Genomic DNA, 27,375 nt, shown 5'->3' on the forward strand with positions numbered 1-27,375 from the left:
GTTCCCATTTCTCTTCCCTCTTGCATCTCCCTCCCTCCCACCCTCCCCATCCCACCCCTCTAGATGGTCACAAATCACCGAGCTGATCTCCCTGTGCTATGCGGCTGCTTCCCACTAGTTATCTATTTTACATTTGGTAGTGTATATATGTCCATGCCACGCTCTTACCCTGTCACATCTCACCCCATCCCCTCCCCATATCCTCAAGTCCATGCTTCTTCCCAGTCTGCTTCCAGAACGGGGCCAACAGATCACCCAGGAGGAGACAGTGTAGCTCTGTCACAACGATCACCTAGGCTCAGGCTCCAGCTTCTCCCTGAATCAGTGCCAGCTGTGGTGATGGCTTTTGAGATGCACATGGCTTTCCTGTGAGGTCATTACTGATGGAAATTATCAACACCTCTGTCCCTTGGGGAGGGTAAGAAGCCAGCTCCATTCAGATAAGCATTCCTCATGCTCCTGCCTCAGAAACACTCTCCTGCTCCTACTGAAGATGTTTCAGTTTGAGGAACAGGATAAAGGATGACACTGAAGGATGAAAATCAGAGCAGACCCAATACAGCTCCATCAGGAAGGGAATCATGGAAGAGTTTCCATGTGTCTTAATACTATCCTTTTTATCATCCCCTCCACTTAATTTAGTCAGTCAATGAGATGCTATTCCAAGTAGGTGCCAGGCAGCTATCAGGACATGGTCACTCATGCTATCTCCCATAGAATGGAAATTACTAGATTGTGAAAAGTTTTTTAGCCTGCTAATGCTATGATACCAGTTTTCAAGACTAGTTTATTTTACAAAGACAGTCATTGTGTAGTTTTAGATATTATCATACTTTTGTGTCAATACAGACTAATTGTGAGCAAATGGATATATATACAAAGATTATCAGATAATACAAAATGCATAGGTAAGAAGGGGAGAATTTATTATGGAAAATATGAGCAAGGAACAAATTACTTTGATTATTTGGCTATCTTGATTTCCTCAGTGGGAAGTTTATAATGGTTTGAGATAGCCAGCCTACACATGAGTTCCAATAAATGATTATAAGGGAGATATCTGGCTTCATTCAGCAAACATTTACTGCGCTCCCACTATGTAGTAGGAACCATGCTCTGCACAGGGATCTAAAATGGTACAAGACATTCCCTGATCATAAGGAGTTTACAGTCCAGCAGAGTTGTTTGTCAAATGATGGGTGAGAGGGTGGCTGTCTGGGCAAAAAAAAAAGCAAAGAAGATGATGTATTACTTGAAATCGTAATAACAAATTGTGTTTGGCAAAGAAATTCCAAGAATATTAACATAATTGGGGTGTTTATGAGAAGGAAAAGTCTCATATTACTGCAAGCAATTTTCAAGAAGCTGAAAAAGAAAAGCTGGCATTTGGGGGAATGTAGAATCTTAGAAATATTTGGAGGAACCCTTTGAAGTTTTAGTAAGTGGGGTTCTGGTTAATGTTTCCATAGCAAGGCTGGGGCACAGGTTATGAAGACAGCATCAGGGAAACTAAGACCTCAACCACTCCTGAAATTCAAGAGAGCAGGCTGTAACCCAGGTAAGACCAGAAGATACCACAGGTGTTTCTCCTGGGCCAGAAAATGCAGAATTCAAATGGCTATTTATAGGTAGAAATAAATTCTTTACAATTAACATTTTCAAACAACACAACAGTATACAAATGTAATGTTATTTCCTACTCTAAGGGATAAAGAACACAAGTGAATGGGCAGTGGAAGAGAGTTCATGAATGCATAAAGAAGAGAGAGCTCAAGAGAAAAATCTCACCACGGTGACAAGCCTGCTGTGCAAAAGCCCATTTAGCAAGAACAGCTCAGACCTTCATTTCAAATTTTATCAGAAGCCACTGGTCCTAGAGTATCACTGGCGCCTACTGAATTTTCACCGGGCACTTAACGGAAAACATCTGCTCTCTTACTTAAAAGTGAATCAATTGATTAAATCAACGTTTGCTTTCTTTCTTCTATTAGAAGCATAGCTATTTCTCTTTTTCTTCTCTCCTGATTCCTTTAATAACTTACTTCTGCTTGTGAGTTAAAATCTGGGCTAGAGGTTATGTCTCTTTCTGTGCCTACATGGGGAAATTTACCACAGGTCAAGCTGAAATGATGTCAGAAATCCATGGATGTAAACAATTTGGTAAGTAATGTTTCATATGTAAATTAAAGCTTATATAACCACAAAAAATGACCTCAAGCAGCAAACACACATGTGAGAGTGTGTGTGTGTGTGTGTTTGTGTGCGAATACACAAAATCCTCCCTGCCTTGGGAAGACCCTGACCATAGTACTGAACTATTATTTTGAAATTTGACCTTTGTGTTTAAACTCATTTCATAGTTTTTACAAAGGAGATTCCATAACATGAGTGGATTAGGTCTGTTTTGACTCAGGGTTTTTAACTTGAAAATGGAATCTTTGTGATGAAACTTCTGTGGTTGAACTCCACATTGCCTCATATATTTTTCTGAGTCAATAGGACTATCCTTCTAAACAACAGGATCCATATGAAGCAGTACCTCAGGAAGCAAGAATAAAAATAGCAGTCAACTGTACAGCATGGATGCAGTCATTCCCCAAACGGACCCTTGTCTGACATCTACAACTTGCCAAGTGCTGTCTGTTCTAGGCCCAGGGGATGCATGGACAGATAGCATAGTGTTTGCTATAAAGGATTTCACGATCAAATAGGGAAGAGAAATAAATCTGCAGTCACAATAGCCTGAGATAAATGCTGTGCTAAGGGATATATAAAGTGACATGAGATAACAGAGACAGACGGGAATAACTCTGCCTTCAGAGAAAGTGGAAGGGGACTCAGGGAAGATTCCATAGATTTGAACAAGACCTCAAGAAGGATAAGCCCCATTGCTCCCGTATTTCTATAAACTTGGCAAGTCATTTCACTGCTCTGTTCTTCAGATTCTTTATCAACTAGCCAAGAGAATTCATAGTAAGTCACGTATTTAAAAGACATGTAGAGAAAAGTCTACCTCTCAAGCCTGGTACATGTGAACTTGAAGGTTAGGGCTAGGATGAGAGGAGTGAGAAGAAACAGGAGTAATAATAAAACACAAGAGGATGGCATCCTTAGGAGCGAAACAGAAAAGAAACAGTTCCACATGCCGTTTTATCTCTTCTTCCCTTTGCCATCTTGGATTTGTAGGTAGCATCAAAACCACTAAATAGAAAAACGAAATAATATGAAGAGTTGTTATAATCCTCCTCTTGATCGATGTCAATCAATAGGGTGTATAATAAACACAATGCTTTAAAAGTAAGGAGAAAATTATCCTGGTATTAAGGCTCAGAAAATTGCATGTTATATAATAACAGATTACATATATTACATATTATTGCATTGCATTACATATTACACCAGCATGTGGTAGAGATGGGCAGGAAATACCAGGTTAGCAAGCAGACAAGAAGAGCAGAGGTCTCTGGAGAAACTGGGTGAATGACACTCATACAGTTGCTGTGGGGATAAAATAAAAGATGTATGTAAAACACATCGAACATTCCCTGACACAGAGTTAGCATGCAGCAAATAATTTTTATTGTCATCTCCCACCACCTAAAAATATAGCTAATAAGAAGGGAAAGGTCCCCTCCAACATTATCGTCATCAGCAGAGGCAAGCTGAGATGATTAGTGAGACAGGAAGAAAACAATTACAAGAACTTTTCTGGGGCTGCCTCACTATTCCTAGTGCCCCAAAGCAGATGATAACAATATGTCCCTCTCAGGAGGCTCCAGGGGACTATCCACCATCCTAAGATCTTGACCTGGCAACATCTTTCGGTAGGTGTCATAATAAAAGAATAAAGAACAAAATCAACTTAGAAAGAAATGTGCCAAGAGAAATTCCACAAAAGGGAAAACACGAAGAAATAAAATGAGGAAACACATGTGAAACTGATCAACTGCTGTACCTATGGCTACACGTTGGCCAACTGTTAGGAGCACTGGTACTGAAGGGAATAACACGTCAGTAATGATTCCTGCCCAGAAATAATATAAAACACAATGCAGAGACATACTGGCTTAATTTGTTAAAGGATGTTGGAACTAAAACAGGAAAGAAAATAGTTGTTTCCCCTCACTGGAATGCCCCCAAACTAGTCTGTGGTAAGTATACCACCACCCTGGCATCTATCACAGAACCTTTGGTCATCTCTTCATGGTGCGGGCTGACACTTGATATGAGCACAGCTAAACATGACAGAGAAACATAAATGAAAGGAATTTTGTTTTTCACATCAGTGTCTGAGGTGGAAGAGCCAGACCAAGAACGAGATAAAGTATTATAATCTGACAAAGTAAGCTCAAAGCTTGGGATGCCATCAAAGCCAAGCACAGTAGGAGAGAAATTTCAGATACATAATTCATACACGGAACTGGAAATAATGAAAAGCTGGTCAGAGCCTCTGAAAAACAGCCAAATCACTAAATCTTGAGCCATTCAGAAAATTCTTAATGAAGCCTCATCCAAAAGCAACTCCTAAAACATATGTTCCAGTAATTTGGTGATTTATTCAGCCAGCATATATTAAGGAGCTATCACGTACCCAACAAGTTGCTTAACTCTCGGAGATGAGCTTCTGCCTTGAAGGAACTTACAGTCAGATGTGGGAGACAAGAGAGCCACTTTCCACAGCCTGGGTGGTTTGGGTAAGGCATGCATTTAGATGAAGTCATACGGTAGGGTACACCTTATGAAAGAAATGACGGAGCTCAGAAACAAAAATTAAAGGCAACACATGCAAACTGAAGGGCTCAAGGAAAACTCTGCCGAGGAGAGGAAAGGGCATACAGTCGGCTCTCCTATCCCTGGGTTCCACATCTGTGGGTTTCATATCCACAGATTCACAAACCAACAATATTTGGGAAAAAATTCCAGAAAGTTCCAAAAAGCAAAACATGGATTTGCCTTGCACCTGGCAACTATTTACATTGCATTAGGCATTATAAGTAATCTAGAGATGATTTAAAGTATATGGGAGGATGTGCATAGGTTAGATGCAAATACTACACTATTTTATATAAGGAACTTGAGTATCGTGGATTTTGATATCTGAAGCAGTCCTGTAGCTAAACCCCCGTGGGTACCGAGAAACAACTATAATCTTTAAAATGTTGTGTTGACATAATACTGTCCTGTATTTCAAAGCTTTGAAATATTATAGAAAACTGTTGAGTAAATGAAGAACTTATAAAAGGAAATCACAACCCTCACCTCCTCTGGAAATGTGGGACACCATGGCTGGGTTAAGATGGCTATATAAATTATTCTCTTTCTTACTGACTTTCAGCTTCAATAAGAAATGCCTTACTAACATCACTAAGAATCATATTTGGGAGAAATAATTCTTCCTAAAGGAACCTGCATACATGTTATCTGGATACGAATATTTGCCAGAAATTTGGGTGGAAGTTACTCTCTCTCTTCTCCAAATTTAGTAAATTGGATCTCTTTTCAATTAATCTTCAAAAAAAAAAAAAATGAGATCACAACGGCAAAGATTTGATGAACAATGGAAATCAGATAACAGATATTCCTCTAGAAGAAAATGCCAAAAATGATTTTTTTTTCTGTGTATTTCTACAAGTCAAGCAGAAGTGCAGGATTTAAGAGATGAGGAGAAAATGTCCCTAGAAAGACTGGTGAGGTGAAAGATGTGCTGGAACTAGTCCCAGGAAACAAGTGGTTGCAGGTTTAGTGGTTTACCTGGAAGGACAAAGGAACGTACTGAAATATTCTAAGGAAAATAATAGGGGAAGACAGGCTGATGAAAACCCAGACCCCAGCTTAGGCAGAAAGTGTGGGAAAGGAGGAAACAAAGAGGCATGTGGATACTTCTAGGGAAAAAAATCTTATTTTGAAACTCTAGGCAAAATACCTTGCTGCAGAAAGGAAAACGACTTTTGGGAATTATATAAATGGCCAAGAATTAAGATTTGAGAGCCAAAAAAAAAAAGAAAGAAATTACAGCACACAGGTTCCCTGAAATATATATTTTTCATCTGCGTTAAAGCTGGGAAGTATTACTGAATATATTCTTTTAATGAAATAACAGGTTAAAAAGTCTGAAAGTCCTTATGATGAAGTAAAAAAAAATTAATGAGGATTACTTTTTTGCTCTTATATTCATCCAGCATATCATCAGAATTTATAGTCCTTGTACTAAAATTCCTGGAAAATTATGGCATGCCACAAGCTAGGAAATTATATTTCTGACTCATTCTTTAGAATGTATAAATACATGTGCACATGTACAGGTACACATATAACCATTTGGTGATGGGAAGATAAATGGTATGGGGAAGAAAGAGTCTAAACTGGTTATGAGTGGGTGTAGACTTTGGAAAATAACTCAGAGATCAGGACTGAAGTAGAGTGCTCCTTACAGACCTTTATCCACTGTTAGAATCCCAGAATTTCAGACTCTACATGAACCTTAAAGATCTTCCAATCCAATTATTTCAAAATTGTGCTATGAGGATTTGCAAGAACCCAAGAATATACCTCAGTGATCTATAAACAAGGAAATGTCTGCCAAACAAACAAAAAAAGCTTTAAATTACCTAAGAAACATGTTCATCACTTTTATTTTTATAAGATTTTGTGTAAGATTGAATTTAATTTAAAAAAATAAAAGAGTTCTGCAGCTAAGTAAATAAGGAAATTCTCAATTTAGCCCAACTCTTATTTGATAGGTCAAAAAACTTAGACCCAGAAAAATAAAATAACCTCCTCAGAGTCTCAGTACCAGGTAATTGCATAGTTAGGACCATATCTTACTTTGGATTCTCAAATCAGATACCAAGACAAGACTTGGTGCAGGTAACTTCTTTGGGAATTGATCCTCAGAAACAAAAGTGACAGAATTGGGAAAGTGAGACAAGGAAGGAAAAAGTCCAATATAGATTGTGTGAGTAAGTGGGTTACTTCTGCAGACATCTGGGGCTCAGTCTTGCTGGGTACCCTCTTAGAAACCATATAGAACATGCCTCTGAATACTCCCACCATAGAATTGGAAGACTGGGCATCTATCCACCATCCCCCATCTCCACAGGTTGAGGGTTGTTCATGGGGGCCTTAATTCCCCTGCACTTCCGGGCAGCAGAGAAAGCTCCCAGGGCTCTAGTGAAAATCCTCAGGTGAGACGTGGAGAACAGGAGGTGAGAAGCAGTTAGCGTACTGGAAACTGTCCATCACAGCTGCAGGTGAACTCAGGTGGGTCTAGGGGATACGGCACACAGCACCAAGAGCATCTACTGCTGACTTGAACCCATGTCTTCTCATTTCCAAAGCCTTGCCTCACTAATGTAACATGAAAGAAATTTGTGTAAACTGCAAAGCGTTCTTATTCTCTTCATCAAGCACTCCCTTTCTGATGAACAAGTTTCAGACACGCAGTGACCAAAAGCTACTGGCACTTTCCAGGATGCCACAGAATAAGCGTAACTTCACACACACTTTAGTTTCACATAAACTTTTCTCTGTTTCAACTTCAGTCTGTTGACTGCTTCTCTGAAAGAGGGATCCAGGATTTCATCAAATGAAAGAGAATTAGGTGATAACAGGGATCCAGCCAGCACTTTTCTTCCAGTGGAATATTGTTCTGTGACAGAGCCAAGGGAAAGGAGTTCTGAGAGATTCCTCCGGGGTAGACAGAGCTGAAAAGCTCCAGTGTGAGCTGTGCATGAGTTTAGCCCATGAGTCTCACCAAAGACTGTAATAAAGAACCGTCCAGGAAACCACAGTTATTAGGGATGATAAAGTAAAGTGAAATGCAGGGTGATTAGATGAGAAAGACCCTAATAATGAGCATGACTCAGACAGCTGTCACTTCCCTTTCTCCCTTTACCTAAAATCCTGATTCTTTTACCATGACTGTGCTGATGCCCTGAAATATAAGCACACACACATTTTTTTGACCTTCTCTCACTACAGTTTTACATCTTCTTTTTCAGGATTTTGGAATTATATGCACAATTTAAAAATATTTCTTGGAAATGTCTTATATTTTCAAATTATTATAGATTGAAATAATAATTTTGGTTTCATTAAGTGGTCATGAATTTTTATTAGTAGTACTCTGATGACTCAAATATTTTAGAGGAATAAGGTTTATAGAATCCTTCTTCAATAACACAAATCACCTTAGGGTTATAGAAGATTCTTGTATTCTAATTAAATATGTATTTATGATACAAACTCTCATTCCCATATATAAACTTATACCAGAATATCCAGATTCATCTGTACATGCATATAGCAAAGCCCATCACGGAGGCTACAATGAAAGCAAATGTTAACTCTATATCAGACATTGTACCATGAGCTCCAGACATTTGCTGAATTCAAAGAACTCATTGATATTATCTCAAACTCATATCAGTGTAACACATTTATCAACAGCTTCAATATTGGAAGGCATAATGCTAGAGTCTATAATAGATACAAAAATGGATCAGAAATAACACTTGTCCTCAAGCAATTTACACCCTAGTAAAAGCAAAAGGACTTCATGTAAAACATGTTTTATCACTGAAACATTATAAATAGATAGTATAAGGGTTCAAATATAAAACTGTTTGTTATGTGGCTTGAGAAACTAATCCTATGGTGGAAAAAATGATAAATCAAAAAAAAAAAAAAGAAAAGTAGAGAGCCTTGGAAAACTTGCAACTACATTCAGAATTCTCTGCAGTTGTGAATTGCTAAATTGCTAAATTTGATTTGTTCTCTGGAAGACTGCTTGAACCCTAGAACTATTTGGCTTTGTACATTTGACTTTCCATTTGCCCCCATAGCTTCATCTCTTTCTGCCTCTAGGCTTTTATGAGATGTTAAGGCCTGAAGAACAGACTTGAGATAGGTCCAATTCATTTCAGGTTCACGATCCACACTGACTTGCAAATACTCTCGTCTTCCTTAACATAAGTCATAGAAAGCACATATCTGAGTCCAATGTGTTTTAAGGCTAATGAGGCACAGACTGCCCAATGGATTGGGGTGAGGTGCACGGATTGAACAAAATTTTCTGTTTTGTTATCAGTACTACATGCCCAGAGGAATACTTATTTTAGCATTCTTCTCCTGTGATTAATTTCTAAACCTGCACGCACTTCACCAATATAAGCCTAAAAGTTTGCCAAAATGTGGATAATAACATCTTGCTGTTACTACCTTGAATGGACAATGTATAAATACCTGCTACTCCAACACGTTGAGTTGCTTTATGGAGAAATGTCTAACTTAAGGTAGAACATTGCTATCAAAAGGGCACTTAAATTTGGGTAAGAGTTATTGATTACAAAACACATACATATAGTAAGTTCCTTCAAAGTAAAGCTCTTGAAGCACAGGAACCTGATCTTTAACGCTTACGCTTGTCTAATTGAGGCAAGTGTGTGTGTTGCTTTCTTCCTTCGTGCAAGTGTGATATTCAAAATACTTAACAACTTATATGGCACCAACACCAACCAGGCAAAATAAGGCTCCTATAGAGTAACAGGGTCTCTGGAGGGCCTTGCTCTGCTGGGTGTTATTCAATGGCTGAATCGAGCAGAGGTGGGGGTCCCAGTGGAGGGGCTGCATGAGCTGGGTGAGCTGCAGCAGGGAGCTCCTCAGGCAGTTGGAGCAGCAGCTATTTGTAATTATTGAAATACTTTTACTACCAATATTTATACACTGGTGTATACTAACTAGATGTTATCAGCCCAAGCTGTTTAAAATAAACAATACATATGGACAAATATAGACGTAATTTATATTGGGAAATTTGATACAGTGGATACCAAAAGTTTAAAAATTATTTATAATGATACAATTCTAACTTGTCCATATTTGCCAATTTTTCTACCTGCCACCAGTCTGCAGTCCCAATACCCTACCAAAGCAGAAAGTGCCATTTCCATAACAGGAAGCAAGAAACAAACTAACAGGTTCCTCAGATTTCTCAATAAATCAATATTGAATAAATGGAGTACAAACAAGGTCATTCAAAGAGTGGACTAAGGATATTCAAGAGCTAAGAATGGAAATTTAGAATCATGGTCTTCCGGTCTATGACTTAAGGAGCAAAAACGTGTGGATATATTTTCCTCTACCTATACATTTCTACTGATTCTTCAGGATTCTCTTCATCCCATCTCTGTCCTTTTACACTTCAGAAGAACACTAAGTCCGTTTTCTTCTCCTTCTACCTCACCTGCTAACCAGTCATATCTCACAAAAGCATGGAATTTCTTGGGGTTTGCCCCCAGTCCTGTACTCTTGGGAGAAAAGAAATATATGTGAGGGATGCAAGGGGCTATCTTCTTACCCTCCACTCCCCAGTCATGGCCATGTATGTTCCTAAGTGCAGAGGGACCTAACAAGAGGAAAGGATGCTTAGTTTCTCAAATATGCACTTGAAAACAATGTCAACCATGAACATATTCATAACCCAGATGATGTTCACAAAAAACACTGACCCTTTCTTTTTCAGCTTACTCTTTTATTACTCAGGGGATGGCATAAATAGCACATTTTCTTTCTTACCCTCTCATTCACTTCTTCATTTCTTAGGGATTTGAATTGTTTTCCTACCATTAGAGACACCTGTGGATAAATTTAATGTTTTTTTTAATTCTATGATGGATATATAGCAAAACAATAAATGGAGACGATCCAAATGTGTTGCAAACAGTCGTCTCAGACGCCTATGAATCGTGGTGTTGTAAATCATTAGAATCAGTGACAGTTCTCAAGTTTGTTTTCTTTTTAAAGCAATACAGCAGCATTGATGATTAACAGCTGTGTTTATCACAATTGATGGCATACACTAGCATTTCCACAGAACTTCCATAAAATGACCACGCTACAGAGCCATTATGAATCACAAGAACAAAACCCTCACCCATGCTCACAGGCGTGTGTGCACGCGCACACGCACACACACACACAAGCCAGTAAAACCATTTAGGTGCAGAGGGGCACAATTGTAAATTCAACTGAACTTATTTTTTTTGGCTACAGGTCAAAGAAGACTGGGAAAGGCAACCCAAACAAAATGTGTTCAGATAGATCACATCCTCCTCCAAAATACTGAAACAATTAGGATTTTCTTTACTCATTCCTGTGTGTGGTTCTCTGGTACCTTATCACGACCCAGTTATAATACCAGAGGGAAGAAACAGGGAAAACAAGGAGGTGACGAAAACTGTAAAAAGGCTTTGTAGAATCACAAATATTTGGAGCCATCATACTAGGGAACATGGTTAGGACACAAATCCTCCTAGATTTGAGAACCCTGTCTACTACAGAAGTATCTCTCCTCTGTTGCTTATAAAATGAGGACAACAATGCCTCCCATATTATAACCTGACCGTCTAAGTTTGCAGTCAATATAACATGCAAACACTGTCCTTGGAGTTCCAGAAATGTCTGGAGACTGGAAGATCTGCATTGACAGTGCCTGAACTGTTTTAGGCTTTGTTCTTCCAAATTCTCCACCATCTGTGGACTAAGCAAGTTACTGACATATTGTCAAGTTACAATAACAGAAGGAAAAAAAGCAACATTAATCGTTTCAACGAGTTTTGAGGCCAGGACACTTCTTGTCCGCTGGGAAGAGAGACGAGTGGCCACGAGCTGCAACTCTGGCCAATTAACCTAGTCTGCACCCTTGGCAAGGGAGCACACAGCTTCCCTGCCCAGGGTGGACACAGGGACACCGTCACTCCCCAGTCACTTCCCAGCTTACACCATGGTCTCATTGTAAGGATTTTCATTTCTCACCTTCCCTCCTCCTCTGCCTGGTTATTCTGCGCTGGGGTTATCTGCTGTGTCTAACTCATTACTGGTTATTATGAACCTCTGTGTACGTATTATCATTTCCCCTGCTGTTCACTAACTAAATTACCGTGCACGTGGAGCAGAGTATTTGCTGAGTATGCTGACACTCTAGAAGGGAGATTCTATTTACAAGAGCTCGTCAGGGACTTCATCTGGCTAACATCATGATTTGGTTGCATGAAGAGATGTGTGCTTCCCCTGTCACAGTTTCACTAGGCAATGTGAACTCCTTACTGAGCCTTCGGCACCTGTGGTCGGGGGCTGGACAGTCCAAAGTGTGAAGGAGTGCCTCTTGCTGAAAGGGAAATTACATTCCGATAGTCATCTCTCCTTCCAAATTACCTGTTTCCTGATATCCACTCTCTAGGCCATATGAACATGACTGAAGTAAAACTATTTCAGGAGGAGCTAACTTCAAAAATAGATAGAAAGTGAGGCACTGATGGGCTCTTCCGTGTTGGAGACTGTGTATCTGATCAGCCCCAGAGCGTGGGCCGTGAGAGATGGGTAGGGAAGTAGCAGTGCAATTTACTGTGTTAAGCAGACTGCTCTCCAAACTTTGCAATGGCCAATTTGGTCTAAACCACCGTGTGAAGTGTGGATAATAAAAACAGGAAACCTGGGACTTCCAGTGGAACGAATCTCTGTAAAATAGTCATAGCCTTAGGAAACCATAAAAAGCAAAGCCATTTCACCAATGTATTTATTCTGTACTAACATCTTCCAGATAAAAGGAAAGAGTGAGGGAGGAAAGGGAGAAACAAGGATGGTAGAGCCATTTGGCCAAAATTTTTAAAGGCTCTTTTTATTTAAATACCTGAGTTCCCTGCAAAGCCTCACTCAGAATCCTTGCTATCTTCGGGCTCTTCTTGCCACTTAACTAAAAAGTCACAAGTATTGTTTTGCTATATGCTCTTTCTTGCACACATTATATAAAAATTATCTGTTTTAATGACCAAAGAGTTTGGTATTTTTTATACTGAATAATATCTTACCAGAATACTTGTAGTAACCAATATTTTCAATGAGAGTGGAAAACCATTTTGGCTGGAAAAATGGTCATTTGTAGAAATGGATATAGTGAATAGAGCATGTTAAATCTAATATGCTTTCTCATTTGTTTTACTATTAGTATCAAGATTTTTCCTGGAGAGTTTTCTTTTCTGAAAGATTTCTTATTTAAGTCTGAACCATAAAGTGATCTCATACAATGTAAGGTCCACAAGGACAGGGATGTTATGTCCCCAGCACAGTCCATGGCACAAAACTACTGCATAAAAATTTGAAGAAATGAAAGAAAAGTAGCCCAAAATAAAATAAAACCTTACACAGTATATTGTTTCATTTCTTCTCAAGCTTCAAACGAACCCTTTCATTGCTAAATTAAACCAGGACCCTTTTTATTCCCAGTCACTAATTAAAACCAAGTGGCAGAAACAGTATAGTGGTTTTACCCATTCATTATGAACCCACTTAAAATTCAACTAAATGTAAACAGGAAAATGCTGTGGTAGACACCACAGGTTCTCAGTGTGACCTTTTCAACTCTCCTGGCTTTGATCCTGATATTATTAGAACTACTTAATGCAAGGATGCACTAATTGAATATGACTTATTCCAAAACTCAGTCAACTGAAGGACTGAAAACTCAATTTCTATAGTATTGTGGTTTTTGTTTTATTTTTCTTTTCTGGATCTATGGCATAAGAGATGGATTAAGAAATATCTGTATGCAAACGTTTGTGATTTACCTCACTAAGGGATTAAAACAATTCAAACTGCAAATTTTGGTCATTGGTTACAATATGAGATGACAGAGGGAGCAACATTTGAGGTCAACAGGGTCTCCTTCATCTCTAGTATTTACTTTTTGTACTCCTCAGCTTCTCTTTGTTTCCTAGATATCTGTCCAGGACAAGACTTTCCAACACTAGGCTGGCAGAGAATGTAGACTGAATCTTCTAGAACTTTGATTGCAGTTCATTCCCAAGAGCTCCCAAATAACTACCTTAGGTAGACTGAAAATGTAACTTGGACATTACCTGAATGACATCATAGTACTTTTTTCTTACTCCTTAAAAGCACTCTGCCAGAGATTTAGTCAACATTGTCTGAGGATGCTGGTCCCCGTACTTCTCCACAGGCAGCCATGCCAAGGGGCCTCCATGAATCAACATAGGGAATGACCCACAGACTGGCTTTATATAGCCTTGTGTTTGCATGGGCAGCAAAATGGCAGAAATGCGTAATGTAACAATCAAATGGGCAGAGAGTTTCTTCAACCATTTGTTCTGCATATGTTTAGCAGATCATCACTATCTTGGACCTTACAGTTTGTGCAGAAGATATTCTCCAGAAAGAGAGGGGGTCTAAAATGAGTCAGTGCAAAGATTAGTCTTAGTATAAGAGACAATAGATAATTGCCTGTTTCACCATGTTGTAAAAATCAGTTCTCTTGCAGCTGACCACTTTGAGCATGCATCTCGAAGGTTTACAGTTGTTAATTTGGATATGTTACTCTATGACTCTAATCTCACACCACATCAAGTTGAAGGAGATAAAGAGACTATTGTTTAAGGCTTCAATTTTATTAACAATGTTTACTAAGATTATTCACTCTTTTTGTAGTAAGAACTGGACTTTTATTTCTTTTGCTTCTATTATAAGTGAGACTTTCAGTAGTTCAGCAAAAATGTATCTTTACCTTCTTGGCCCTGCTTTGAAAAAAAGATATGCACTCATCACCAAAAAGTGAACTGCAAATGAGACCCAGAACTGGTTACTTCTTCAAAGTGCCAGGATATCCGACCTCCCAATTTTCATCATGGATTTGGCTCTCCCAGATAAAAGGAAGATAAAATGCATTAAAAGAGGGCTTCCCTGGTGGTGCAGTGGTTAAGAATCCACCTGTCAATGCAGGGGACACAGGTTCGAGCCCTGGTCTGGGAAGATCCCACATGCCGTGGAGCAACTAAGCCCGTGCACCACAACTACTGAGCCAGAACTCTAGAGCCCGCGAACCACAACTACTGAGCCCATGTGCCACAACTACTGAAGCCCACATGCCTAGAGCCCGTGCTCCACAACAAGAGGAGCCACTGCAATGAAAAGCCTGAGCAACGCGACGAAGAGCAGCCTCCGCTCGCCGCAACTAGAGGAAGCCTGCGGGCAGCAATGAAGACCCAACGCAGCCAAAAATAAAATAAATAAAAAAATTTTTTTTAAGTTTTAAAAAATGCATTAAAAGAGCAAGGATATAGGGAAGACTCTACTAAAAATGGGGTGGAAAGTGATGACTGAATGCTAACTCAGAGAGACACCTGAGACTTCAAAAGATCTCTGGGAGAAGATAAAAATGAGTACGTTTTTGAAGAAATCAATTCCTAATTCCAGAAGGATTTTCAGAAAAGGACACAGGGAAATAGAAGTAAACACAGCATTCCAGAACTCTGTTCCTATATCTTCTTGAGTGAAAGCTGTACAAACTCAGAAGAATATGAAAACTTAGAATGTCAGTGCATTTTTGTAGAATGATAGAATTAAGGACAAGAGAAAATAAAATTAATGATACTGTCAACAATGACTTCCGGTGGAAGATAGGATGTGAGCCAGATTCTGAAGGCTCCCAAGAGCACCAGTTGGCAGCACGGAGTGGGCAGGAAGAGAAAACAGATTGGCAGATGCTTCCCACAGTCCTCTGTGCTTCCCCATCCTCACATACATCACACTTCATTGAAGTTGTTTAAAATCTGGCCGCCCGCAAAACCATAAACCCCATAAGGTCAAATAAAATGACTAAGCTATTTAATTTTATAACCCTACTTAGCAAAATACCTCCATTAATATTGGTTGAATACATGGGGGCATAAACATTTCTTTTGATATAAAAGCCCTCAGTACAGCAAATATGTAAAGGCTTTTCATGGCTGGCTATCTGCCCTCTTGGCCATATTTAACTAGAGCCTCCTCCTCTACCATCATCTGACCAAGATGCGGCCCTGAGTCTCTAACTCTGAATGATTTGGCCTCTAGACCTGAGGCTAAAGCCACCTCACCCAATGAATGTTGATTTCCTTCATCTACTAAACTACTCAGCCTAGCACTTAAAATATTTCATCTGTTATCCCTACCTTACCTAAACTACCCATCTATGTCATCTTTCCTTTGCTTCCATTTTATTCCCATAAACATTTGATGATGGTGATAATGATGATTATAATAATATCCAGGCAATTTTCTAAGCATTTTATATACATTACCTTATTTAATCCTTCAAACAATGCTATGAAGCAGGTAGTGTTATATCCTCAGGTTAAGAAGAAGAAACTGAGACCCAGAAGGTTTAAGTAATCTGTCCATGTGCACTGCTAGGAAGAAGTGAGCACCACTTGGATTTGAACCCAAGTATCCTGGCTCCAAAGTTTATGCCCTTCAACACTATGGTCTATTTCCCTCCTAGACACCTTAATGAGTGTCTACTACCTGCACAGTATTGTGCCGCTAGACAAGGGGATACTAAGATCAGATAGAAATAGACCTTGCCATTAAGATGTTTAGTATGGGGAGAAAAGACTTGAATATAATAAGCAAAACACACTGCAGAAATTCATGAATAACTTTTAACATAATAATAAGGATCAGAACAAAGGCTATCACCTATAACTCTTGCAGAACTTTTCTCACTCTCACGGTAAATAGGAACTGGAGTTTGGTGAAGGTTTGTGACATACACACTGAATAACATACCCAAACCCTAAGCTTCCTTCAAGGCCACAACAAGACTTTCTCTTCTGAAAAGCTACTGGTGACTAACCCCACTCCCACCACAGGCTTTCCATTATTCTGAATTTGAACAACGTTATTCTGAATTCATAACTTGAGACACCCAGCCCACCACTAACCTAATCAAATACTGCCTTAGAATTATATTTTAGATGGTTAATACATGGAAGTTATATCACCCTAAAAACCATAAACATTACAGAAGCAATGACTATAAAACCATCTTTTAAAGTTCTTACAATTCTCAGTACAGTACAGAGCAGACATATGTACCCAATGACTAAATGATGAATGACTGAACAAAAAATGAATAGATGGATGATGGATTTCTAAGTAAATGACATGGAACTTTAGAAGCAAGTGAGAGAGAGAGCCTGTGATAAAAAGCTTTGGGCATTATTAAAATGTTTAATCAGATAGATTTGGTGCCCCCAAATAAAGACCAGGAGCACAGGCAATTAGCACAGTCTTGGCAGCAGGAAAAAACAAAACAAAACAAAACCCCACTTCATTCTCCCACCCCCATGCCCTTACACACTTGCATACTTGGAAGCAAGAGTCAATTTACTGGCACCCAATGCAAGTCCTTTCTGGAAGTGATTACAGTCACAAATCTACTTTTAGTCAAAGGTGTTAAAAAACGAGAGGGAGACCATCCAATTCTTACTTTCCCTTTGTGATGAACTGTTAAAACGTGATACAAGTGGATAGAAAAGGAGGTGAGAAGGGAAAGAGACAGAAGAATAGACTACAGGACACCAAATAAAACGTTCCAAGTGGAAAGCATTGCAAAGTAACACTTCATCATTCCCAAATTCCTCCTGGGCACTGACTAACTGGAGTGTCGTCATTACCTGAGAGGTCAGCTTTGAAGAGCTCAGACTATTCCTTTAAAGTCTTTGGACTTAGTCTCAAGTTCAAGGATGCACAAGTGAAGCCTCCAACCATTATGATATTATGTTTACCAGGTTCTACTAAAGCTATCCTGATGTAAATATCAGCTGACTTTGCATGTATACTAGGTCTCAGTAAGCATGTCTGGGAAATTCAGAAGAAAGACACCATTGGCCAAAAGAAACTACACAAAAGGCAGAAATTGGAGGCTTCTGAACTGTGCATTCTTTGAAGCCCTTTCTGAAAAGAAGGAAGTCAAGTGCATCCCTATCTACTCTTACCAATATCCACACAACTATGTAAAGTCGCGATAAAAACCTAAGTATTTTGTGGAGAATAAACACCTCTCCACTGTGAATGCTACTAAGACTAGGGTCTTTAGTTAAGCAGACAACTAAGCCCACTCATTCTCAGACTCTTCATCATTCTTATCTATGCAGAACAGACCCCCTGCAACTTCCCACTTTTCTCCTAGGTTTATCTGCCTCATCTCATCCTTCGAACCTCCCAGGAGCATCTTTGTAGCAGAAACTCCCAGTCAGTTTATAGATTATCTTTCCCTTGACCTGACACCTAAGCCCCAGGCATCTATACTTAATCACCTATTAGACATCCATTTTGTTTTCCATTTGTATCTCAAACCTAACATAAATGAAAAAGAAATCTTGACTCTCATTGGCCCCTGGCAACTCATTTCTTTACAAACTTCTCCAGCTCAGTAAATGGCAGCAATGTTCATCAATTCGATCAAGGCAGAACACCTATGAGCTGTTCTTAATTTCTCTTTCTCTCCCTTCTCTCACATTCTACTTGCCAGTTCTGTTGAAATTTTCCTCTTTTCTCCATCTGCCTGGCTTCAACCCTAGTCTAAGCCACTATTATCTCTGACTTGCACTACCACAAAAAATTCCTAACTCATCTCCCAGTTAATGTCATGTTGTAGAGTAAATAAGAACCATTAGCTTGGTGGCCAAAATAAAGCCAAAGTAAAAGTTATTACATTTACTTGTAAAATCATTGTATATAATAATAATGTGATCAACCTCCAGGTGGAGAAAACAATAATTATGTGAAGATGATCATAATTATAATAAATGCTCTAAGTTTTACAATGATTTCATTATCCAAGAGAAAATTCACAGAGTTAGTGGTTAAAAACTGAACACTTACCCTGCCAACATCGAGTAGCCACCGTCACCTGCCATCTGAACTGCAAGTAGCCTCCTAACTGGTCTCCTCAATTCCACTTTTGCCTCCACTAAGCTCTGTTGTTCACAAAGCTATTAAAGTGAACTTTTAAAGACATAGATCTGAATATATGACTCCTGCATTTAAAATCCACTATGGCAGAGATCTTCCCATTCTCTCCATCTTCTTTAAAATAACAGTCCCCACCATCACAAGTTTTAGGGAGTACAAGGTTGCTCAGCAGGAGAATTGATCTCTCTGCTTCCTTTTGGCACAAAGGAGGTGAGTCCGTGTGATGATGTCTGGGCTAACAGAAGTCAACAGAACTGATGTGGATGCAACCTCCAAGTGATTCCTAAAAGCCACTTATCCTGCATTCCCTCTTTCCTCCTTCCTGTGGGCAGGAATACAGATAGGATGGTGAGAATCTACCTGTATTATTCTCTGCTGAAAAATAATTTATGACACGTAGTAGTCACTCAAGTATTTAAATCAATGAAAGATAGAGGAACACAGTGTAAGATAGCTATACATTCTCCTGCACAGATAGTTATTAGATATCTGGTAGTAAATAATATAGTATTACCACTAAGAAGAGGTCTACAAAACTTATGAGAAAGAAAAAAGGCAATGTATTCATATTTAATGCCAAAGAGTCATAATTGATATTCTAATAATTATGGAAGTTATGAAAAGAAAGAGCCAGGCACTTTATGTCAGTGACCCACGTCTAGAAGTCACACAAAGATATGATCTGTGCTCAAGGTCAAGAATAAAGCACTCTAGAGTCAGGAAGCCGGTATCAAAACCCAACAAAATCAAAAAACGAGGAAAGATTAAAGCAACAACATTTTTTCAGGACATTATATATTCTTGGGCTCAAGTTGTCCAGAGTAACAAAGTTAAGATAGAGAATTTTATTTTGCTTAAATCTTTTTAAGATAAAGGGGCGTGTATTATCCCACCTAACTACAATGTTAGGAGAAAATTCTCAGACTTCGGGCAGAGCTGGACCCAAATGTTAAGAGGATGTCATTGAGGATCCATTGTCTCTCTCTCTCTCTTTTTCTTTTTACTTTTGAACTCAATTTAGACTTATAGAAGACTTAGTAATTCAGGCTTACAGAGAGTTCCTGTATACCCTTTCCTTACTCAGTTGCCCTTTTGTTAACATCTTATATAACCATAGTACAATTACCAAAGCTAATAAATCAACCTTGGTACAGGTTTGTTGACTAAATTATAGACCTTATTAAAATTTCACCAGTTTTTTTCACTAACATTTTTTCCTGTTCCAGTATCCTACCAGGATTCCACCTTGCATTTAGTTGTTATACCTCCCCAGTCTCCTCTGATGCATAATAGCTCCTCAGTTTTCCATGTCTCTCATGATGTTGACATTTTTGAAGATTATTGGCCAGTTATTTGGTAGAATGTCTCTCAGTTTGGGTTCCTCTGATTTTTTTCTCTTGATTGGAATAAGGTTCTGTATTTTTGGCAAGAATATCACAGAAACTATGTTATTGCCTTCTCAAGGAATCTTATCAAAGGATTAACAGTGTAATAATGTTTCATTACTGGTGATGTTAATCTTGATCAACTGGGTAAGTGGTGTCTGCTGGGTTTCTCCACCTTGAAGTTACTATCTTTCCCTTTGGAGGTAAAAAATACTTTGGAGGACATCATTTAGTCTATGCAAGTTCTGTGTCTCCCACAAATTTTGTGCATTAATTTTATTGAGATGCAAAATTTCAAGTAGAAAACAAATCCTCTTTTACTAGTATACATGAAAAAATCACAACTAAAAATAAAGGACAAACAACAAACTGGAAAAAAAATCACAATCTAAAATTTACTGAAAAAAATGTGTATTAAGAAAACCATATTAGCGTCCTGATTTTCTCCTACAGCTGTAGCCTGAAACATGGCGACTCCTGGCCCTGTCACTCCGGAGGCACCCTTTGAACCATCGCAGCCCCCAGTCATTGAGGGCTTTAGCCCCAGTGTACACAGCACTTCGGAAAGCTTCAAGGAAAAGTTTCTTCACAAGACCCGCGAGAACCCAATGGTACCCATAGGCTGCCTGGGCACAGTGGCCGCCCTTACCTACGGCCTCTACTGCTTCCACCAGGGTCAGAGCCAGCGCTCCCAGCTCATGATGCCCACCCGAACTGCCCCCAGGGCTTCATGGTCATAGCCATCTTGGCGGGTCTGGCTGCATCCACTCTGAAATCTCGACCCTGAGTCGGTGGCCTGGCCTTGAAAGCTCCGCGGAGATCGTTCCCAGCTCCAGGAGCAACCACCGGTCCTGCCACTGGCATTATTCCCTCATCTCCCCTGACAAGCCCCTGTATCAGTGGTGTCAGAAGTAGCCAATTGTGTAACCGACAGATTTTTTTCAGGAATCTCAGGTCCGGTTCAGTTTGAGTGTTGTATACTTCTAGTTGTGCTGCACCTTCTCCACTCCCTACTTAATAAACTCTGATCCACTTGTAAAAAGAAAAAAAAAAAAAAAGAAAGAAAACCATAGTATACCAAAATAACATTTAAAAATTATAATAGTGTCTAACTATTGCTTTTGCTTCAAATGCTGTATATCAGTGGTTCTTACACTTTTCTAGGCCACGGAACCTCTGGAGAATCTGATGAAAGATGAGAGCTCACTCTATCCCTTAAAAATTGAAAATAGGCACATGTTGACAATTTTGGGAATTCATAAACCACCAAACTTCATCCTTAGATTGCTGAGGGGTCTTCAGGCTAAGCACCTCTTTCTTAATACCAAAGAGCAACTGTAACTCAATTTGCTTTTCATAAGTCCACTTATATGCCCTTCCTTGATGATGTCCTTTCCTCAGTTTGTTATGGTAGAAAAAGGGAAAAGAGGGAAGGAGGAAAGGAGGGAAGTAGGGAAGAAAGGAAGGAAGGAAGGAAGGAAGGAAGGGCAGATGGGGGCCAGGTTGGAGAGAGGAAGAGAGAGGTAGAAAGAAATAATCATAATATCCCATGTTCCCATTACTTCTCTTGCCCAGAATAGAAAAAAATAGTCTAAAACAATGACCAATTCTTCTTAATTATTTTTTTCCTAAACTGCTTTTTAAGTTGGATCTTGAGGTGTATTAGAAACTATTCTTTTTACCCCATTCAGCTTTTCTTTCCTCCCTCATCCCATCCACCCAATACCCCCCCATACTTTTTCCTTTCTGAGTACATTGCTCCCTCAAAGATTTTATGTTTCTTTCAAATATATGTTCACAGGAATTGTGTACTACAACAAGAATTATATTCTTCCAAGTAAAAAACAGAAGGAAGCTAAGAAGTTTTGACACCTACTTTTAAAGACAAATTTTCACCAGGATCCTAGGGTCACTTTGTCCACTTTTCCACATACTTTTTAAAGGCCTAAAAATATTTGAGGGTCTTTTTTCTTCTTTAAAACTGTTTCTCTTCTGAAGCAATTGACACCATTCCATGAAATTTTTGCAGCAAATGTGCACTAAGTGTACTCAGTGTCATGAAACTCCTTTCTATTTTTCGGTATGTTGGGATGCTGACTCAAATGCATTTCATTTGAAAATTAAAAGCAAATTTCATAAGCTATTTGCTTTGCACGGAGAAATTTGGGTCAGTCAGTGAGAAAGACAATGGGCTTTTTTCATGGACCTGTTTTGAGGTAAGAACCATGCCTTTCCTAGAAGGACTCTGCCCCTCCCACCTGAGGGAGCTCTGGGTGTTCTTCACCACAACTATTTCTTCATCCTAAGAGTCTTTGGGCCTAATCATTGTTCTAGAAAATTTTGAGTCAAGTCTGTTGTATTAGCCTTTTACATAATACAATTTGGAAAAACTCTTTTCAGCATACCTAGTTCAAATGAGTCCATCTGTGAAACCCAAAATATGAGTTTTTCATAAAATGCAGATGCAATAACAGACTCAAAGCACAAAAGACAGTATTTATACAACCCATTAGGCAATAGTCAAAGCTTTCCTTTTGCAAAGAGAAAAAGGAATTGTATCATCTTCTAGCCAATACAATAAGTCCTACTAGTTTAAGCTTTGATGTTGCCACATCAAGAATTCTTTCTCTAGTATGTTCAAAATCATGAAGAACATTCTGATAATAAGAGTTGTCTTTATGACCTCCTTTGATTTCTTTCATTAATACTAAAGAAATAAAGAAGAGACCTTTGGAGACCTAAGCTCCCCATTTATCCATGGAACATTCTAACTCGCTGAATTTCTTTATGAGAAACACAAAAATAAATCTTTACCAAGCAATTTAGCACAAAAAATCTTCTCAAAAAGAAAATCTAATATCTGATTTTGTGATAACAGAAGGTTGGACATACACAGCTAGATAACGCAGAGCCTGTTTCTTTACTCAGTAATGGTGCTGTTAATTTAAATGATATGATGGTTATGGTCCATGAATTAGACATGCTTTTGCTATTTGCTTTCTGAGGGGGTTTTTCAGTATCCTGAAAAAGTGATCACTCTTGAGAATAAACAAGAAAAAAAATGGATTCCAATACTCCCCTCCCCACTTCAAAATCACATAGATTTTTCTTGACTCATATTTGCATTTTACTTTTCAACTTAAACAACTGTTTCTTCTTATCATGAAGGATGGAAATGTTAAAAATTAATAAAGTTTCAGGTAATGGATGAAAGCACATATGATTCACAGTGTTGGGAGTGAAAACACTGTATTATAACACTGTATCAAAGGCAGTAATTCTGAGATGGTTTGGTAACTTTTGGCTTTTGTGTTAAAAGTGACATCAGAAAGCACATCACATGCCTGAGTTTAGAGTTGGATTTTAAGAGATTCTGCTCTCAAAGCACAAGAAAAAAGAAAAACTATTAAATTCCAGTGAATTGATGTTTCTATGGCCTAGTTTCTTGGGATTGGGGCGAGAGATTAAAAATGGGAAAATTCTTAAGAGGCCCATTGCAATTCACCAGGAATTTTCCAAACACAAGTTCTCCACCTATGTGTTATATAGAAAGATAAGTTTTAGAGGTTCTGGGATTGCTCAAATTGTCACTGTCATTTTAACTAATGAAGTCAGGGTACTATAAGAAGAGGACTGAAAGAGGAGTTACAAGATATCTGTACTAATTAATTAACTGTGTGACCATGAAAACAGATCTTAGCTTCTTTGGATTTCTCTCTTTCTCCTTACTCTATAAAGTAAAGGAGTTGAACTAGATGATTTCTCAGGATCTTTTCTAATTAATACTTGTTTGATAGTTATCACTGTTTCTAATGTACGAGAAGTTTAAAGAGGGCTCTACTTGTGATTTCACAGGTAAACCTTTAAAATGCATCACAAAGCTCCCATCAATCCAATTATGCTTCATTCTAACGTCTCCTGCCATACTTTATCCATAGCTCATGCGGACATATTTATAACCCATCCTACATTCAAACAAAGTAAAAGGAAAATCTCATGTTTCTTTACTTAATAGCTTAGCAGAGAAGAACAGTAGGTGCCTCTCCCAGAGAAGAAAGTATGACTAGACAGACAAAAAGCCAGAAGACTTTGGTTCCATGTGTCCACTCTTCATTGCCTTCACAAGCTTTGAAAGCAGAACTTTGATACACTGTCTGGAAATGGCTGCTGAAATCAATTCTCCTGCTGGTCTATGACCAGGCAGACAATAGACAATATCATCTGAGCTTGCACAGTATAGACAGCATTTTGCTTGACCCTACGGACAGTGTCCAAACACATATAAAATCTAGTGGCTTCCTTCAAGGAGCTTATTGTGCATTTAGAGCAACTGGGACGTGAGGAGTAGCTTTTTTTCCATTCCTAGTGCTCTCTCAGATACACAACCATTCACATAGTTCTGCCAACTAATAGTGTAATTGGGCAATATAGACATATTTTTACACTACTACAATTTAAACTCTTACACTGGTCCAAAAATAGATAGGTTAATGAAACAAAATAGATAGCCTGATTCAGTGTTTTATAACTGATAAAAGAGAGACATCACAAACCAAGGGGGCAAAGATAACTTGCTTGAACAATAGACAACTGGAGAGCTACTGGGAGGAAATCAATGTGTGATCAATTTAGGTTTTTATCATACACTGAAATGTACACAGTGTGTACACTCTATGTACACACTCTATGTGTATACACAGAGTATGTACACATAGTACACCCCATGTGGACTAAACATTTAACTGCAAAAGTTGTATGCAACAAAAATAAGTATTGCTGAATGTAATTTGATTTCTGCACAGGGAAGGATCATTAAGCTTAAAAGCAATGGGAAAATTACAGTATAAAAGATAAATATATTTAATTCCATAAACATTTTAAATTTTGTGTGTCAATTAAACTGACCAAAATAAGAAAGCAAAAAACAAACTAGGAGATAATAGTCACAGAAAATATCAGAGTTAAAATATCATTCCCATATAAAGTGCCCACAGATATTGTCACAACAAACAGCAACATCTCCATAAATAGAGAAAGAACTATGAACTGATAATGCACACACACACACACACAAACAATACCTCTATAACTGTCAGATTAGCAGAATTCTTTCCAGTGATACCACTCAACTTTAGGGAAAATGTGAGGAAATCAGCACACAGCATACTCATAATCTGTTGTTTAGAACATAAAATTTCTAAAAGTAAGTAGGCAATATATTCCCAAGGCCTTAAAAAGGCTCATACAATTTGACTTCCAGAAATTTAGCCTAAGGAAACAAACTGACATGTGTACAACGTTTAAGCACACAGATAGATGCTTAATGTTGTGACAATTATAATGGCAAATAATTAATAAGTTAAGCAAGGAAACACCTTGAAAACCAAATAATAAATGATTAAATAAATTATGGTTTACTTTGTGATCATTGTTTTGAATAGTTTAGGAAAACTTCATGTTATAATATTAACTGGAAACTAAAATAGGGATTGTACAGGATATAAACTCAACTATACAGTATTGTCTTATAAAGCATAAGGTAATCCTAGGTAAAACTATCCTAAAATGTTGACAGTGTCTGTCTTTGGTTGGTGGGACTATAAAGATATTTTATGTTTACTTTTAAAAATGTTTTATATTTTCAATAAGCATGTATTATTTTGGAATAAAACTTAACCCAAAGTTAACTGGTGTTGTTTCGGCAGGGAATTCAGGCTCACATGTACACAAAGAATAATCCAGAAGGGAGTAGAGGTGAGGCTCTGAGTTGGCACCAACTCCTGGCCTCACAGTCTTTTTCCCCTTAGGGGAGGAATGGCTGGAAGAAGGCCAGAGCAGAAGACCAGGGCAGAGCCTTCCTTGCCTGGACATTAGAACATTACTGCCTGTAAATAATAACACATTTACTAGACATTTATTTATCTCATGAGTTTAAATTGTGGGAAATGCACAAGAAAATGGAGGAGCTCCAAATATCAACAACATGAATGTGAATATTTGAGGAGTTCAAAGCAGATGTTTTGGTAGAATATTTTATAAATAAAACATGCTGCTGGAGATTGCATTTGGTTGCATCCAAGTTGCCACATTACACAGTCTCAGAAGCACAAGAAAAAAAGACCTATGAAGGATCTGATCTCTGCTCTCTTTTCCCCCATCTCCGATGACTCTGCCTGTGGCTGGTTATTTCTCAACCTCTCTGGTCTCTTTTTTTTTCCGTTGATCACTCCTCCTACCTCAGGACCTTCACACAGACTCTGTCCTCCACCTGGAATGTCCACTCTCACAAATTCCCATTAATTCCTCTGAAACTTTCTAATCTCCCTTCAGAGAGCACTTCCATAGAGAAGCCATTCCTGAGCCTCCAGAGTGGATAGGTTAGGTCTGCTTAGTTACACAATGACATGGAATCTTGGTCCTTACCCATTTAGCGCTGATTGGTAATTATATATTCATGGGGGATTTAATGAATGGGTCTCCACATCAATGACACTACAAACTCAATGTAGGTAAAAAAATAAAGTCTCTTTTGCTCATCACAAAATGTCAGCACCTTGAACAGTACTGGCATATGGTAAAAAACACTAATTCAAAAGATACATGTGAGGAGCTTCAAGATGGCAGAAGAGTAAGACATGGAGATCACCTTCCTCCCCACAAATACAGCAGAAATACATCTACATGTGGAACAGCTCCTACAGAACACCTACTGAACGCTGGCAGAAGACCTCAGACCTCCCAAAAGGCAAGAAACTCCCCACATACCTGGGTAGGGCAAAAGAAAAAAGAAAAAACAGAGACAAAAGAATAGGGATGGGACCTGCACCAGTGGGAGGGAGCAGTGAAGAAGGAAAGGTTTCCACACACTAGGAAGCCCCTTCACGGGCGGAGACTGCGGGTGGCGGAGGCGGGGAGCTTCGGAGCCACGAAGGAGAGCACAGCTACAGGGGTGCGGAGGGCAAAGCGGAGAGACTCCCGCACAGAGGATCGGTGCCAACCAGCACTCACCAGCCCGAGAGGCTTGTCTGCTCACCCGCCGGGGCGGGCGGGGGCTGGGAGCTGAGGCTCGGGCTTCGGTTGGATCCCAGGAAGAGGACTGGGGTTGGCTGCAAGAACACAGCCTGAGGGGCTAGTGCGCCACAGCTAGGTGGGAGGGAGTCCGGGAAAAAGTCTGGACCTGCCA

At 38.9% G+C, this 27,375-nt stretch overlaps 1 long non-coding RNA gene and 1 pseudogene across 2 annotated transcripts in view; one reads left to right on the top strand and one right to left on the bottom strand.

Moving 5' to 3' along the window:
- The window catches only part of LOC309661379, a 251,771-nt gene that overhangs the window by 25,524 nt on the left and 198,872 nt on the right, over positions 1-27,375 (bottom strand). The gene's annotated exons all lie outside the window — the stretch shown is intronic.
- On the top strand, positions 1,228-21,259 carry LOC309661346 (HIG1 domain family member 2A pseudogene; annotated as a pseudogene). The gene has a single exon. The product of its transcript is annotated as an HIG1 domain family member 2A pseudogene (transcript).

The sequence above is a fragment of the Balaenoptera physalus genome (genome assembly GCF_965194825.1).
Source record: "Balaenoptera physalus genome assembly, chromosome: 5".
Classification (NCBI taxonomy): domain Eukaryota; kingdom Metazoa; phylum Chordata; class Mammalia; order Artiodactyla; family Balaenopteridae; genus Balaenoptera; species Balaenoptera physalus.